This window comes from Hyperolius riggenbachi, chromosome 3, assembly GCF_040937935.1.
Source record: "Hyperolius riggenbachi isolate aHypRig1 chromosome 3, aHypRig1.pri, whole genome shotgun sequence".
Lineage (NCBI taxonomy): Eukaryota > Metazoa > Chordata > Amphibia > Anura > Hyperoliidae > Hyperolius > Hyperolius riggenbachi.
In genome coordinates, this window is record NC_090648.1 from 377,173,583 (window position 1) to 377,192,042 (window position 18,460).

Here is an 18,460-nt window from a genome sequence, read left to right on the forward strand (position 1 = left end):
ATGGGGTCACTTGTGGGGTTCCTATACTGCCCTGGCATTTTAGGGGCCCTAAACCGCGAGGAGTAGTCTAGAAAACAAATGCTTCAAAATGACCTGTGAATAGGACGTTGGGCCCCTTAGCGCACCTAGGCTGCAAAAAAGTGTCACACATGTGGTACCGCCGTACTCAGGAAAAGTAGTATAATGTGTTTTGGGGTGTATTTTTACACATACCCATGCTGGGTGGGAGAAATTTCTATGTAAATGGACAATTGTGTGTAAAAAAATCAAACAATTGTCATTTACAGAGATATTTCTCCCACTTAGCATGGGTATGTGTAAAAATACACCCCAAAACGCATTATACTACTTCTCCTGAGTACAGCGGTACCACATGTGTGGCACTTTTTTACACCCTAAGTACGCTAAGGGGCCCAAAGTCCAATGAGTACCTTTAGGATTTCACAGGTCATTTTGCGACATTTGGTTTCAAGACTACTCCTCACGGTTTAGGGCCCCTAAAATGCCAGGGCAGTATAGGAACCCCACAAATGACCCCATTCTAGAAAGAAGACACCCAAAGGTATTCCGTACGGAGTATGGTGAGTTCATAGAAGATTTTATTTTTTGTCACAAGTTAGCGGAAAATGACACTTTGTGAAAAAAAACTATTAAAATCAATTTCCGCTAACTTGTGACAAAAAAATAAAAACTTCTATGAACTCACCATACTCCTAACGGAATACCTTGGGGTGTCTTCTTTCTAAAATGGGGTCATTAGTGGGGTTCCTATACTGCCCTGGCATTTTAGGGGCCCTAAACCTTGAGGAGTAGTCTTGAAACAAAAATGACCTGTGAAATCCTAAAGGTACTCATTGGACTTTGGGCCCCTTAGTGCAGTTAGGGTGCAAAAAAGTGCCACACATGTGGTATCGCCGTACTCGGGAGAAGTAGTACAATGTGTTTTGGGGTGTATTTTTACACATACCCATGCTGGGTGGGAGAAATACCTCTGTAAATGACAATCTTTTGATTTTTTTACACACAATTGTCCATTTACAGAGGTATTTCTCCCACCCAGCATGGGTATGTGTAAAAATACACCACAAAACACATTATACTACTTCTCCTGAGTACGGCGATACCACATGTGTGGCACTTTTTTGCACCCTAACTGCGCTAAAGGGCCCAAAGTCCAATGAGTACCTTTAGGATTTCACAGGTCATTTTGCGACATTTGGTTTCAAGACTACTCCTCACGGTTTAGGGCCCCTAAAATGCCAGGGCAGTATAGGAACCCCACAAATGACCCCATTTTAGAAAGAAGACACCCCAAGGTATTCCGTTAGGAGTATGGTGAGTTCATAGAAGATTTTATTTTTTGTCAAAAGTTAGCGGAAATTGATTTTAATTGTGTTTTTTCACAAAGTGTCATTTTCCGCTAACTTGTGACAAAAAATAAAATCTTCTATGAACTCGCCATACTACTAACGGAATACCTTGGGGTGTCTTCTTTCTAAAATGGGGTCATTTGTGGGGTTCCTATACTGCCCTGGCATTTTAGGGGCCCTAAACCGTGAGGAGTAGTCTTGAAACGAAATTTCTCAAAATGACCTGTGAAATCCTAAAGGTACTCATTGGACTTTGGGCCCTTTAGCGCAGTTAGGGTGCAAAAAAGTGCCACACATGTGGTATCGCCGTACTCAGGAGAAGTAGTATAATGTGTTTTGTGGTGTATTTTTACACATACCCATGCTGAGTGGGAGAAATATCTCTGTAAATGGACAATTGTGTGTAAAAAAAATTAACAAATTGTCATTTACAGAGATATTTCTCCCACCCAGCATGGGTATGTGTAAAAATACACCCCAAAACACATTATACTACTTCTCCTGAGTACGGCAATACCACATGTGTGGCACTTTTTTGCAGCCTAACTGCGCTAAGGGGTCCAAAGTCCAATGAGCACCTTTAGGCTTTACAGGGGTGCTTACAATTTAGCACCCCCCAAAATGTCAGGACAGTAAACACACCCCACAAATGATCCCATTTTGGAAAGTAGACCCTTCAAGGTATTCAGAGAGGGGCATGGTGAGTCCGTGGCAGATTTCATTTTTTTTTGTCGCAAGTTAGAAGAAATGGAAACTTTTTTTTTTTTTTTTTTTCCTCACAAAGTGTCATTTTCCGCTTACTTGTGACAAAAAATAATATCTTCTATGAACTCACTATGCCTCTCAGTGAATACTTTGGGATGTCTTCTTTCCAAAATGGGGTCATTTGGGGGGTATTTATACTATCCTGGAATTCTAGCCCCTCATGAAACATGACAGGGGGTCAGAAAAGTCAGAGATGCTTGAAAATGGGAAAATTCACTTTTGGCACCATAGTTTGTAAACGCTATAACTTTTACCCAAACCAATAAATATACACTGAATGGTTTTTTTTTTATCAAAAACATGTTTGTCCACATTTTTCGCGCTGCATGTATACAGAAATTTTACTTTATTTGAAAACTGTCAGCACAGAAAGTTAAAAAAATCATTTTTTTGCCAAAATTCATGTCTTTTTTGATGAATATAATAAAAAGTAAAAATCACAGGAGCAATCAAATAGCATCAAAAGAAAGCTTTATTAGTGACAAGAAAAGGAGCCAAAATTCATTTAGGTGGTAGGTTGTATGAGCGAGCAATAAACCGTGAAAGCTGCAGTGGTCTGAATGGAAAAAAAGTGGCCGGTCCTTAAGGGGGGTAAAGCCCTAGGTCCTCAAGTGGTTAAATACACCACAACACATTTCTTAATTCAATGTTCATAAGTGCTTTTCAAACATTGGTGCTTTTCTATAGATACTTATTCAAGTATCTAGTTATGTGATTGATCGTCGTTTATAACCTCAACACTAACTATAATGAATTGACTAGAAGTTCAACTACCCACAGGGTCCAAATAAACTAACACCTGCGGTATGTGTACCAGGCATTGAGAACCTAGGTATTAACTGCACTTGGAACTGCTGAAAGTGATTTAGCATTTACAAGACTGAAATCATGAGCAGAAGCTGCACAAACAAGTTCACGAACCTTTCAGATATCTATCTTCCAACATGAGCTGGGCAAGGGTAGTACACTTCTGCCATTTAGCGTGCAGTTTCCAAAGTCATTTTATAAATCGTACAGCAAGTTGCTTCTCGCATATTGTATGCATATCACATGTAATTTGCATGTGATTCACATGCAATGCTTTCCTATTGGAAATCAAAAAACATGTGATTTTCCAAAATTCAATTGCCTTGCAACTTTTTAAAGTGGTTTCATACGGGAATGCAGAACCGAAAATAGCTTTTCCCTCTAATCACTCAGCTTTTAAGAGGCAAAACCGGTCTCAAAAAAGGCTGTAGTGTTTGAGAGCAAGTTGCATTTGCAAATGGGTCCCAGGCCTAAACCTGGATGCAAAGTCCTATACATACTACACTACATCTATCATTCTAGATACCTTCAAAACTCATATACCATAGATTATCCTTATCTTATCCAAACCTTCAGTATTCTGAAACCAAAGATTAATAGCAGCTAAATATTTTACACTGGGTTCAGACTTGATGCAGTTAATTATGGAAGTTAAGCATCAGGAGTGCAATAGGAGGCTCCTTACTAAATCAATGCCCAATAGCTTAATCTAAAGAATAGTACTGTGACCAAAAATATACAGAAGAATTAAAACTCTTCTCAACTCCCAGCCTGAAGCAGATGCATGGGTTACTTGTTGACTGCATAAATAGTCACTCCTCCTAGATGGCATCATTTGAATAAAAGGGAACCTTAACATTAGTCACTACCTCATGGGCTTGTGAAAAGCTGTTCATCACACGAAAAAATGGCTCTGCGCGCGTTTTTCCCGAAAAGATTAACGCCGCACCCTTCGCACCCAGTGCGACCATAACGGCGCATAGGGTGCGACAATAACGTTGCATTGTGCGGCGTTATCGTCGCACCTTATGCGCCAGGGGATCGCACCGTGCGATCTTTTCGGCGCACCGCATATCACGCAATCTCTGGGAGTGCTAACTGGTTAGTTCCCGAGTTAGCACTCCCAAACTCTTTAGGCGTGCTAACTAGGTTAGCAGTTAGTGAATCAAGCCCCTTACCTGGTAGCAAAGATATACTGTATAGTATGCAGTTTTACTAACAAGAGCAGCATCAGCTGCTTTGCCCTTGTAGGTATCATGTAATTGTCTCTATAGCCTGCCTGTGCCAGTTTAATGGGTAAGCACGAAAGGATCCCCCCCAAATACATGTGTATGTGTATGATTCCCCCCCATGTGTATATGTGTATAAAATATTATGTAGGCTCCTCTGAGCTTCGGCAGTGCTCAGGTATTAGAACTGACTTCCTGGTTCGAAAGCAATGCAACCCCCTTTGCTGCCTGTCCCATGCCCTGCCCATACCTCACCCTAGTGATGGCATCATCTGGCTTCTGCATTAACATGGAGGTCAGGGCCAGGCAATGATCACATCATAGTCAAGTTTTGATCAGATTTTTTTTTTTAACTCACAGGGGCTCATCTGAGCTTTATTTGTGACAACAGCCAGTGCAACTAAGGTAGTAAGGCTATATTTTACACATCCTTGCCACCAGAAGTAGGTTCATTGATCCACTATACAAAAAAATTGGATCAAGTGACAAATAAATTAAATGTGTTACAATAGATTAGGGACGTTAAGATATTTTTCTTACTTGTCCAAACACAGGCTTTAAATAACATTATCCCATTGTGCCCATTCATTGTCCATAACAGAGCCCCCAGTACCCAGTTCAAAGAACGTGACAACAGCCAAGTGAAATGCGTAAAGGCCACTTAGTGCTGAATATGGATCATGGCTGAGGCTGGGCACACCCAGTATAATCAAAAACATGATTTCTCTCCATTATAATGGAAACCATAGATTAGCCACTCCGCTAGAGCACATGCCCTAGCAGGAAAGCAAACAATGAAATGCATATCAAAGTGTAGGTTCTATAGTAAAGCTAACAGGGTACAGTACTGAAGAAATGAACGCGCATTCAGTAAAATATATTCTGGTAGTTCTGATCAGCTTCCATACAACAAACACAAGGATGGCACTGTTTATTATGGTATATACAAGAAGTGTCCAGTATAGTAAAGGCAAGTCAGTGTACAGAGTGAATAATCTACACTGGCACAAGATGAAAGATAGCAGGAATGTAAGTAAGCCAAATATCAATTCTCACAGGAAAGTATTCCAGCAAAGAAGCGAAAAAAAAAAAAGCTTGTGCACTGGATCCATCCAACAGGCTAGGTGCACAGTGGTCAGTTGCATAACACACACGTTATGAGTATGAACTGCAATGTAGACTGAACATAGACGTTTATACAAAGCATGCTTGCAACGAGTTAGAATAACGCGATCAGCTACAACGCAGCACTGTGAACAGCCCATAGAAACGTATGGGCAGTGAGTTGTAATGCAGAATTATTCGGCAACATAACTGACCAATGTGAACAGGGCCTCAGGCCTTGTTCACATTGCGTTCCGTTCGCGTGTCCGTCCACGTTGGGGTTTTTTTGAGTTTTTTTTTTTTTATGATTTCCGGCTTGGGTGGGCATTTTGTTTTTGTGCTTAGCGGTTTTCTAAGCGTTTTTTCCGAGCGGTTTTGTAATTCACTCCCTGATGCAAGTCAGGAAGTGAACTCTTTGACCCGGAACAGAATAAATACAATGTAATTATTCTTAAAAACGCGGACACAATCGCCTTAATGCACGTTTTTGTACGCGTTCACCGATTTTCCTACACATTCCATTGAGGCGGAATCACCCTGAAAATGGAACATGTGCCGCTTTCCTAGCCGAAAGCACACGACCCGCGCTGATATGAACCTTCTCATAGACATTCATTGGCCACACGGTCGGGGAGCATTTTGAAAAAACGCAGGCGGGCGAAAAAAGCCAAAAACACCTGCAGTGTGAACAAGCCCTCAACCTTTGATTTGAACCACAGATAAATGTGTTACAACATTGGTGGTCACTGTACCTAGGTGCAGTTATCCTTCACCACTGCCTTTGCTACACATTTATCCGTGGAAATAATAATGACAAAAAATAAAAAATTATAGCTGGATGCATCCAGTCCATAGACTGTTCTTCTAATAGCACAGACAAGGTTGGCAGTACCCAGCACAGCATTCTGGTGGTACAGTATATACCAAGAAGCTGGTGGTGCCCAGTACGAGGTACATAAGAGGTCAGCAGTGCTTGGTGGTAGTAGTAGTAGGTGTGTGTGTGTGTGTGTGTGTGTGTGTGTGTGTGTGTGTGTGTGTGTGTGTGTGTGTGTGTGTGTGTGTGTGTGTGTGTGTGTGTGTGTGTGTGTGTGTGTGTGTGTGTGTGTGTGTGTGTGTGTGTGTGTGTGTGTGTGTGTGTGTGTGTGTCAATTGTAGCACATTTATAATGGGCTATTGGTGCTCAATACAGAAAATGACAAGCTGGTGATGCCCAGTACAATATACATAATATGTTGCATAGTACATATAATATAGACAACTCTTGCCCAATAGAATATATGAAAAGTATTTATGGCATAGGTCAGGCTGGCTTTGTTATTTGTTATGTTATAAAAAATGATGATAGGCTGTAAAGTATGTATGAACAATTAGTGTAGCCAAACACAGTGGGAAATAGGACAGGCTGACAGCAGTCAATACAATGTATAAGGGAGGATGTATAGTGATAGAAATATTATATATATAAAAAACAGGCTGGTGATGCCCACTGCCCATATCTTTCTCTAACACATTAGAGAAATGAATCAGGAGACCAAAGAAAATGTAATTCGTAGGGCCTTTTCCCTTTGCTCCATAGTCTAGTTCTGGCACCCATGTGTACACTGCAAGGTCAGTGGTGTACACAGATCTGCAAAACACACTGATCAGACAGTGGCTAATCATATACCACAAGTAGTCATACACTCTGTGTTCTAATACCTTTGTCTCATGGACAGCATTAGGGGTTGTTGTTTTTTCAGTAATTTGTGCTTCTGCATCTCTACTGTGGAACTGGACTAGACATGCCAAACTTTGCTCAACAGGAACATCTATGATCTTTGGGCACCCGTGTCCCTGTCATCAACTCATTGGTTGTCCTACCTCTGATCACGTTTGATAGATGCTAACCACTACATACTGGGAACTACCCACAAGACCTGACCAGCTCGGAAATGCTCTGGCCCTGACTCACAATTTGGCCCTCATCAAAGTCACTGAGATTCTTATGCTTTTCCTGCATCCAATACATCACCTTCAAGAACTGTATACTTGCAGATAGATATACCACAACTTGACAGGTCCCATAATTTGATATGATAACCAATGTTATTCTCACCACTAGGTAGTCTACAAAGTATTGGACACGCACAGGTTGCGACCTGCCTAGTATTGAGGAGTTCTACATAGTACATGTTCTATCGATCTATCTATCCATCCACATAACGGTATGACAGGCAGCACAGTCAGCATATACATATGACAGGCTGGCAGTAATGTCCTCCCTCCAGTCTGCACACACACGCATACAGTATAGCCTCACATAGCACGTAGCACTATGCGGCCTTCCCTCCCCCGCTCACCTGCTCCGCGGTCCCCGCCGGCCTCGCTCCGGTCCAGGGTTGAGAGCAGATCAGGCTATGACGGGCGCCTTCACCAGCTAAGCGCAATGTCCCCACCGGGACACCGTCCACCACTGTCCACGCCCAGTCCAGCTGCAACCTCCGCCTATCCGGCTCATTCCCTCCCACCCGTGTCTCCACCGCAGGCGACGTCACCTCCTTGGGCGGGTACTAACCGACATGCCTAGTGCTGGGATGCCACTTCCCACTCAGGTTGGCATTAGCCGCCATCTTGGGGAGGTCAGGGAATTAGGGAAGTAGATTGTACACAACGAGGAAAAAGTGCTCAGCCGTGACACAGTCTGGTGTCGATTTATCAATGAAGGTCCGAAGATAACTGCAGCAAAAGTGGAGTAGCAGAGCTCCCAAGTGACCCTCTTTCGGATAGATTGTCCCTTTTTGAGAACCAAATCCCCCTGTCCCCCTTTCTTCCTCATTTGTCCCTTTTCAGCACTGATGTAACGATCTTTATAAATCTATGTATTTTTCTAATAAAAAAGCATTTAATTGTCTATAAGCTTTAATCACGTCTTTGAAATTGATATATTTCTTATTTTCAAATGTTAACTATATTAGAATGACCAGATTTTTGTGGGTCCAACCTGGGACGGGGAGGGGGGAAGGGCTCGCGCAGCGCGCCGCGGCGAAAAGTGAGGAGGACTGAGGAGCGCGCAGCGACGAAGACTGGGGAGGGGCGAAAAATGCCATTGTATGGGCGGAGCTAACGTAATGATGTAACAGTGATGGAATAAGAATGCAGTGTTTACGCCATGATGTGGACAAACGAGACTTTGCATCATGGGTGTGCAGAAACTGTGTGATGCTAATAGTATACCGTAACCACAAAGCAGCAAACATAGCCATCTATGACTATTAAATAATAAATGCAGTAACAGTTACCCCGGACACCAGAAAATAAACACAATGGGCAACATGTCAGCACAAAATAAACGCAATGCGGGCAACATGTCAGTATAAAATAAATGCAATGCGGGCAACATGTCAGTACAAAATAAACGCGATGCGGGCAAACATGTCAGTACAAAATAAATGCAATGCGGGCAAACATTTCACCAGAAAATTAACGCAATGCGGGCCAACATTTCACCAGAAAAGAAACGCATGCGGGCAAACATTTCACCTGGAAAGAAAAAACGCAATGCGGGCAAACATTTCACCAGAAAAGAAACGCAATGCGGGCAAACATTTCACCTGGGAAAAAAAACGCAATGCGGGCAAACATTTCACCTGGAAAAGAAACGCAATGCGGGCAAACATTTCACCAGAAAAGAAACGCAATGCGCGCAAACATTTCACCAGAAAAGAAACGCATTGCGGGCAAACATTTCACCAGAAAAGAAACGCATGCGGGCAAACATTTCACCTGGAAAAAAAAAACGCAATGCGGGCAAACATTTCACCTGGAAAAGAAACGCAATGCGCACAAAAATTTCACCAGAAAAGAAACGCAATGCGGGCAAACATTTCACCAGAAAAGAAACGCAATGCGGGCAAACATTTAACCTGGAAAAAAAACGCAATGCGGGCAAACATTTCACCTGGAAAAGAAACGCAATGCGGGCAAACATTTCACCAGAAAAGAAACGCAATGCGGGCAAATATTTCACCAGAAAAGAAACGCAATGCGGGCAAACATTTCACCTGGAAAAGAAACGCAATGCGGGCAAACATTTCACCTGGAAAAGAAATGCAATGCAGGCAAACATTCCACCAGAAAAGAAACGCAATGCGGGCAAACATTTCACCAGAAAAGAAACGCAATGCGGGCAAACATTTAATCAGAAAAGAATCGCAATGCGGGCAAACATTTCACCTGGAAAAAGAAAGCATTTACTCACCTGGCAGAAGTCTCCGGCCTCTGGCGCGCTGCTCCCGGGACCACCTTCCTCCTGAAGTCTCCCGCGCTGACAGGCAGAGCAGGGCTACGGCAAGATGGCGCCCGAAGCCCTGTACTGGAGACACAAATAGTCTCCAGTGCAGGGCTTCGGCAGCCATCTTGCCGTAGCCCTGCTCGCCTGCCAGGGTCGGAACAGACACCGGAAGACGAGGCTCGAGCGGGGCTGCGGGCAATTAACTGGCACGGCGTCTATAGACGCCGCTGCCAGTTCATGAGGAGAGTGGCCAGAGTCCCGAGGCCGGGACGTCCCGCTGCTGAAAGCGGGACGTTTCCCGGGACCTCATGCAGCCTGGGACAGCGGACCCTGAATCCGGGACGTGTCTCGGGCAATCCGGGACGTCTGGTCACTCTAACTATATTGGTACCAGCGGTATCGATAGTACAGAAAAAAAAAATCGGGGCCCAGTGACGTCTTGCTGGACGGATTCGGTGCTACTGCTAGTGTTGATCCGAATCTTTTTTGTGAGTCGAATCGTCCGAATCATCAAAATGAGTGATTCAGATCGCAAAAGGGGCGGGCCAGGAGCGACACGCCCCCCTCTCAGCGGGGTTCTGGAAGCAGAGCAGAAACGGATCGCTCTGTTGGAGGGAAGCCAGGGACAGGTAGATGAGAGAGTGGGGACATGGGTGCCACTGCCAGATATGTGTAGAGCACACATACTGGCTATAATGTGCTGCTCATTATAGGCTGTCTGTTCCGCAGTTGTGCAGTGAACACATTGGAAGCTTTTGGCTCAGCTCAGTAACTTTGCAGGCACTGTGATTGGAGGGCAATATGATCCTCCTGCACTCGCTCTAAACAGCTGCACTTATATCTTCTGGGAATGCTTTGGGGAATGCTTTCTTTCACTGTGCGACGTTTGCATTCAAAGTGTACAGATCAACATATAGGTGAAATATATGTAAAGCATATGATTGCAGCATGTGGGTATTGTGTGCAAACATTTCTGCTCTCTGCTCGTCCCTCCTCCCTTCTCTGTCCACTCCCTGCCCTCTGTCCATCTTCTCCCCTTCTCTGCGTGTCCACCCCCCTCCCCTTCTCCTGTCCTGCTAGTCATTTCACCCCCGAAATGCTTCCGTAGTAAAATGATCCGAGATTCGGATCAAAGATCCGGATCTTTTCAATGATCCGATTCGAATCATCCGGATCATTGAAAAGATCCGAACTTCATATCTCTAGCTACTGCTGATCGCGGCACTCTCCGGTTGCTGAAGCTCGCTCCCTGTGCCGTTGTTGTGTCTGATTACGCTGCCTGTGGATTTGCCTGCCCCGCATGCGCAGTAGGAGACTGTGCGGCCACATTTCCTATAGAATGATGCTGCTGGAGGTAAAATACTAAATATCTCCGCTCCCACACCTCTTACACTCACCAAATTTTCAGGGTAGAGAGGGGACCCCCCGAACTACCTCTATACCAAATTGCAGTCCCTGAGACCCGCTGGTTCCCGAGATAGATTTATCTAATCTATCTCCTGAACCAGCGGGTCTCGGGGGCTGCAATTTGGCATAGAGGTCGTTCGGGGGGTCCCATCCCTACCCTGTAGTGTTGTCCGGATCATGAACGATTCGGATCTTTGATCCGAATCTATTTTGTGAGTCGAATCATCAAAATAACTGATTCGGATCACAAAAGGGGCGGGGCCAGGAGCGACACGCCCCCCTCTCAGCAGGGCAGGGGGTCCTGGAAGCAGAGCAGAGATGGATCGCTCTGTTGGAGGGGAGCCAGCCTTGCAGGGACAGGTAGATGAGAGAGGGGACATGGGTGCCACTGCCAGATATGTGTAGAGCACACATACTGGCTGCAATGTGCTGATCATTATAGGCTGTCTGTTCCGTAGTTGTGCAGGGAAGAAATTGGAAGTTTTTGGCTCAGCACAGCTCAGTAACTTTGCAGGAACTGTGATTGCTGTGCAATATGACCCCCCTGCACTGCTCTAAACAGCTGCACTTCACTTCTGGGAATGCTTTGGGGAATGCTTTCTTTCACTGTGCGACATCTGCTTTCAAAGTATACAGATGAACATATAGGTGAAATATATGTAAAGCATATGATTGCAGCATGTGGGTATTGTGTGCAAACAAACATTTCTGCTCTCTGCTCGTCCCTCCTCCCTTCTCTGTCCACTCCCTGCCCTCTGTCCATCTTCTTCCCTTCTCTGTGTGTCCACCCCCCTCCCCTTCTCCTGTCCTGCTAGTTATTTCACCCCCGAACGCTTCCCTTGTAAAATGATCCGAGATTCGGATCAAAGATCCGGATCTTTTCAATGATCCGATTCAAATCATCCGGATCATTGAAAAGATCTGAACTTCGCATCTCTACTACCCTGAAAATGTGGGGAGTGTAAGAGGTGTGGGAGCGGAGATATTTCGTATTTTATCTCCAGCAGCATCATTAACTTCACACTGAGCATGCGTGCTACTCAGTGTGGAAGGGAGCTTCCGGGCAGCGCAATCAAACATTACACCGTCCCTAACATTGATCACAGGGTCAGGAGCCAATTAAAGCTCTGACGACAGGGTGAGTGAGCTACTGCACTAAGTAGAGATGGGAAATTCGGATCTTTTCAAGGATTCAGATCATTGAAAAGATCCGGATCATTGATCCGAATCTTTGAGTCATTTTACTAGGGAAGCATTCTGGGGGTGAAATGACTAGCAGGACAGGGACTTTCCCTGCAGTGGACAGAAAAGGGGAGGGGGTGGACAGACAGAGAAGGGCAGGGAGTGGACAGAGAAGGGAGGAGGTGGACGAAGAGGGTTGAGCAGAGAGCAGAAATGTTTTTTTGCACACATTACCCACATGTTGCAATCATATGCTTTAAATATATTCAGGGGCGTTTCTAGGGTCCTTGGAGATCGGGGGCACCTGTGGGCACCAGGTGGGGGAGGTATATGCGGCGCGCGCGTGGCGCGGCAAAAATTGGGCGTGGCCATGATGTGAGTGGGCGTGGCCATGGGTGGGGCCAAATGTACATGAACTTAGCAGCGGTGTAAGCTACAGATAACGGGCCTGCCCATCGAAATATTGGATGGAGCCCCCTGTCCTTTATTTAGATAATTTACAATCAGTATAGGCATAGATCAAAGATGTATACGCACATACAATTTTGATTGGTCAATCACTGACCCCCAATTTTACCACCCTCGTGCAGTAAGTGGGCCAACAGACAATGAATTTTATGAACAGAGCTAAAATTGGCTAATCAAAATTGTATGTGTGTACCAGGCTTTACAGCTAATACTGTACATACTGAAAGTAGCAGGGATCAGCATACAATATAGCTGGGCACAGAGTAACACCTTACACTGTACACACTGGAGGTAAATCAGCACACAGTGCAGGCACTAGAGAACAGCGTATACTGTACATACTGTAGGCAGCAGAATTCAGCACACTGCAGCTAGCGTGCCAAAAATATGAGGATCACGTTGCGCGGCGTGCTTATCGTGCCGCACCGAAAAATGGGTGGGCCATGGACCAGAATATAGGTGTGGTAACGGGTGGAGACAAATTTACATGAACCTAGCAATGGTGGGACATTAGATTATGACAGTGGTGGCGAACCTTTTGGAGGCCGAGTGCCCAAACTGCAACCCAAAAGTCGCTTATCTATCGCAAAGTGGCAACAGCAATTTAAACTAAATACTGTACAAACGTTTTAACTCATACATAAACATTATGAAAAAAACAAGTTGAAAATAAGCTGTGAAGATAAACAATTTCATCCATTCTACTCCTGAAAAATGCATTCAATTTTTTAGAACCTCCCAGTTTTATTTTCTGTTTTAAAAAGCTAAAAAAGTAGGTTTAACCAGCCGGGCGGTATATATACGAGCTCAGCTCGTCCATTACCGCCGGAGGCTGCCGCTCAGGCCCTGCTGGGCCGATTTTAATGAAATAAAAAGGAGCACACGCAGCCGGCACTTTGCCAGCCACGTGTGCTACCTGATCGCCGTCGCAGCGCGGCGATCCGCCGCGTGCAGCGGCGAAAGAGGGTCCCTCCAGCCGCCCGAGCCCAGCGCAGCCGGACCAAACAGTTCCGGCCAGCGCTAAGGGCTGGATCGGAGGCGGCTGACGTCAGGACGTCGGCTGACGTCCATGATGTCACTCCGCTCGTCGCCATGGCGACGAGGAAAGCATAACAAGAAGGGCTGCTCATCGCGGCCTTTCTTGTTACTTCTGATCGCCGGAGGCGATCAGAAACACGCATTCGGAGCGCCCTCTAGTGGGCTTTCATGCAGCCAACTTTCAGGTAGTGAGTGAGTGACAGGGAGCCCCTTTAGGTAGTGAGTGAGTGACAGGGAGCCCCTTTAGGCAGTGAGTGAGTGACAGGGAGCCCCTTTAGGCAGCCCCTTTTGGTAGTGAGTGAGTGACAGGGAGCCCCTTTAGGTAGTGAGTTAGTGATAGGGAGCCCCTTTAGGTAGTGAGTGAGTGCCAGGGAGCCCCTTTAGGTAGTGAGTGAGTGACAGGGAGCCCCTTTAGGTAGTAAGTGAGTGACAGGGAGGCCCTTTAGGTAGTGAGTGAGTGACAGGGAGGCCCTTTAGGTAGTGAGTGAGTGACAGGGAGCCTCATTAGGGAGTGAGTGAGTGAGCATCGCCAGTCCTGGAGCAGACATTACAAGGTCTTGGCGTGTATGTTGCAGGCAGCCTCCACTATGTCCTTCTGTGCCACCTCTCTCCCCCTATGCATCCCTTTGTCCCCAGTGCCTTCTTCAGTCCCCTGTGCCACCTTTGCCACCCTCCCGTGTGTATCCCACATCTCCTTCTGTCCCCGTGTCACTTTCCTCCTTTGTTCCTCCTTCTGTATCCTTGTGCCTCATTCAGTCCCCCTGTGCCACCTCTGTCCCCTGTGCCTCCTTCTGCCCCTTTGTGTCTTGGTGTCCCCATTGTGACTCTTTCTGTCCCCCTTTGTGCCTGATTCTGTCCCCCTGTGCTACCTCTGCTCCACTGTGCCTCCTTCTGTCCCCCATTGTGCCTCCCTCTGTCCCCCTGTGTCTCCTTATGTCCCCTTGTGCCACTTTCTGTCCCCATCCCCCTCCTGCGCTCCCCAAGCCCAGTGTGTAAGTGCAAAGTATAGCTCAGCAGAAGCTGTTCTCTCACCTCCTGGCTGGAGTCCATTGTTGTGCCTGTGTGACCATCCAGTCTGTCTCCTGCTCCCTTAGGAGTCGCACCTCACTCTCCTCATGTCGCGTGTAATCATGCTACATGTGGTAGGAGATGCTGGGCACAAGCCTGACTGCTGAGCAGACAGGTGGAAGCACAGCACTGGACACTGGCAGGAAGGAGAGAGCACAGCTTCTGCTGCGCTATACTCTGCATTTACACGCTGGGCTGGGAGAGCGCAGGAAGGGTGCGCAATGAAATGCAACAGGATCAGCTGGTTGTTTATATCCCGAGGATGCCCTGTATTATGCATCCACCCTATATGACACATGGTTTATATTCTTTAGTGTGTGTGTGTTGCTTTTTAAAAAGGTGGGGGAGTGACACAGGATTTTTTGCCCGGGGTGACAAAAAAAAAATAGAAACGGCCCTGAAGCATCCTATAGCCATGAATTAACAAATGTGATGATGCGTTTTGCAGACCAAACCCGCTTCTTCAGGTCAGTACACAACATCTTGGAGTAAATCAAACAAACCATAGAGTGCTACTAGCTTTTTGGTGCTCCACGACATTGTGCAATGACCTGAAAAAGCAGATTTGAACTGCGAAACAGATCGACAATTTTTTTGTCTCAAAAAACAACTTGCGTTTTGAACTGAGATTCATTGAGATAAGTCCATCTTAACTTTCAAAAACTCCCTCCCAGTTTGTCCATTCCTCTTTGAGGGGACAGTTCTGTCAGTTTATTTTTGGGGAGAAACCTGAACCATCCCCAGGGTGATCATTCCATGCCTGTACCAGAACCAGGTGAGTATGACACACATGTTCTACTGTGGCTGCAACCCAGTTTTATGAATATCCTCTTCACTTAATTTCCGCTTGACCAAATATACTACACTAAACATTGTTCCCAGTTTCTCCTGTTTGTTTTCCCTTTTTTCCTACGTTATCCAGACTGCTGGTTTATTTATGATCCTGTCCTGGGCAATCCTCAGCTCTCCAGGACAGCACAGCTGTCAGGCTGTTTCCTTCTCAGTGTAACGATTGTGGAACTTTTTCCGTGATCAGCGCACAACGCGTGCGCTGACACGGCGGAAATCCTCCACAAGCGTGTAATTGCAGGAACCCAGCAAAAGGTGCTACGCACCCGTAGAGGGAAATTCCTGTCGGCAGATGGCGCTGAGGAGTGCAGAGGAACCAATCCTCTGTACCTCCACAAATGCCAGACAGGAATTGTACGAAGCGCAGAACGCAATCGCAAGGGAAGCAATTGCAAATGAGAACGAGCAAAGGGACAGGTTGTATGTGTGTGCGCCAATCTAGTTGCCACCCCGCGACAGCGCACACACAACAGCAGATACGAAACAGAAACGCAACCGCAAGAAAGGTGATTGCCAAAAGTGACACAAGGCAGATCAGAACAGAATACGAGGATAGCAAAGGCACAGCAAATCCTACAATAAGGAGATACGGAAAATAACAAACGCTAACTGAACGCGAACACCGCACTCATTCGCAACAGTGCACGCGTTCATGCGCGGTCTCCACGTGATAAGCACAATAGAGACAAGCACGCCTAACTAACCATCGACAGACAAGCATGTAACAGAGGACGCGAGCGCTTGCTTAACGGTTACCTCACCGAGCCTCCAGCAAGCGTTCCTGGCTGACAAGACAGACACACGAAAACAAGGACAAGCGAGAGATAGGATCCACAGCACTAGCGAAAGTGGCTAGCGCGATCCAGGAAGACAGAACAGAAGGATCCACAGCACTAGCGCTAGGCGAGTGCTATCCAGGCAGACAGAGTAGCAGAACAGAAGGATCCACAGCACTAGTGAAAGTGGCTAGCACGATCCAGGTACAGAGTAGCAGAACAGAAGGATCCACAGCACTAGCGGAAAGTGGCTAGCGCGATCCAAGGAGACAGAACAGAAGGATCCACAGCGCTAGCGCAAGATGCTAGTGCGATCCAAGTGAGACAGATCAGAAGAGATAGCTGGTAGCAACCGCTGCACCAGCTATACTCCAAGAACAGAGATCAGAACCATTTCCTGTCGACCACCGCTGGGACAGGACAATAGCAACAGAACAAACAAACAGATAAGCAATCCTAACTGCACTAAGGAAACCTGCCTAGTGCAGTTTTCCAGGAATTACTCTAAGCTGATCTTCAAACAGAGAATAAGGCTGACACCCCTCCAGGAGTGTTACACAGGACTAAATCCTTATGACCAGCCAAGCATTGTGGGAAACACATAGTACTTATAGTACACGCCTCCAATGAATGTGGCCAGGCAATTTGCATGACAACGTATGCAAATTCCTCAGCAAGCACAAGCTGCAAAACTGACAGAAGCTCTTCTTTCCAGAGTCCTGCAGCATGCAACCCTAAACAATGGTCAAAAAGCTGCCTGCCTGCACAGGCAGCTGAGCAGATCATTACAGTACCCCCCACCCCCCCCCCCCTCCAGGGTCGAATTCCAGACGACCCTCAAAACTGCTAATAGCAGAAGACTCCAACCGAAGACTCATGAAGGTCGGGAGAGCCCGACAAGGTCCAATTCCAGAGTCAGTCCACCCTAAACCGACCTCATCGGAAACAGAAGCCACCGAAACATGCCCATCAGCACTACAAGTCTCAGCGTAACACCCATCAGGACTGTGGATACCAGAGAAGAAGCCACCGACACCCTCCAGACAATACCCACCACCTTCCAAGGAGCGTCCGAAAATACCAAATCTGCCACAAAACCTGTTCGAAGTGTCTCTTTCAAAACAAAAGCCGCTGTTGATCGTATTCAGGGTACCAAGCAAAACTTCTCTCGGACTCTCCCAGAACGCCTTGAAGCTCCGCAGAGATTCCAAGAAGCCAGAATACTCACCAGGCTCACATGGAGAGCTACCAAGCACCCCCATGGAACCTATGACAGTTCCAGATTCAGAATTAGCAGGACACCATCAAGATCAGGACTTTCAGGGACCACTTCTGGGCATGCAAGCAGGCAGGCTAAATCAGAACATGTCTCCACCGAGGAAGCATCTGAGTACGCTGGTAACCAAGGCACACTTGGGCTTTCTGGGTCACAGAGCACACTGGGGTACACCAGCACAGGAGAAACCCCAGGACATGTCGGGGAACTGCAAACCTCAGAGTCCGGCACGACCAGACCAAAACCAGGACCGGGCAGAAAATCATCACGAGTAGAGGTCACAGGTACTGATATTTCAAAAGAAGACTCGGTCTCAGGCTTAGAGATCTCAATGACTGTAATGGTATCTGACAGAAATTCATCATTGACTACCCATGACTGAAGCTCCACCAGAGCTGAAAAGGTAGCCAGCAAGGCAGCAATGCCTACGGAAGAGGGCAACACCTCAGAAGGACTTGGGGGGCAGGAGACATCTCCTACAAGTTCTGCACCCTTTGGGAGGAACTCGGAGACTTCCAGAACATCAAACAAGACCTAAGGAACATCATTTTCCAGGTTTTCTAAGAAGGATTCTGAACTATCCATGTTACAGGGCTGAACATTAAATACCTCCTGCAGGCAGGGCAGATGTCCCAGGAATGGTTCCACCATAACCTGAGACTGAACTTCATCATAATTAGCGGGATGTACAGGAATATTTACTAGAACACACACTGACTCCCTAACTTCATTCTCACTGTACCTAGAATTCTGTGTGGCAGTCAAACTAGCTTGTAACTCCAAAACTGCAGAAAAACAGGTGAGTATAGTGGCAATACCTAGACGAGCCTCTAGGGACACTGCAGGGGATT

The 18,460-nt window shown here is 46.3% G+C and overlaps 1 protein-coding gene across 13 annotated transcripts in view; it reads right to left on the reverse strand.

Moving 5' to 3' along the window:
- ERC1 (ELKS/RAB6-interacting/CAST family member 1) overlaps positions 1 to 7,753 on the reverse strand; it is a 393,540-nt gene extending 385,787 nt beyond the window's left edge. For all 13 annotated transcript variants that reach the window (XM_068277245.1, XM_068277243.1, XM_068277242.1 and 10 more), the window contains exon 1: positions 7,615 to 7,753. The gene's annotated coding sequence lies outside the window, so the exon portion shown is untranslated. The remainder of the gene's footprint in view (positions 1 to 7,614) is intronic.
- Between the last annotated feature and the right edge of the window lie 10,707 nt (positions 7,754 to 18,460).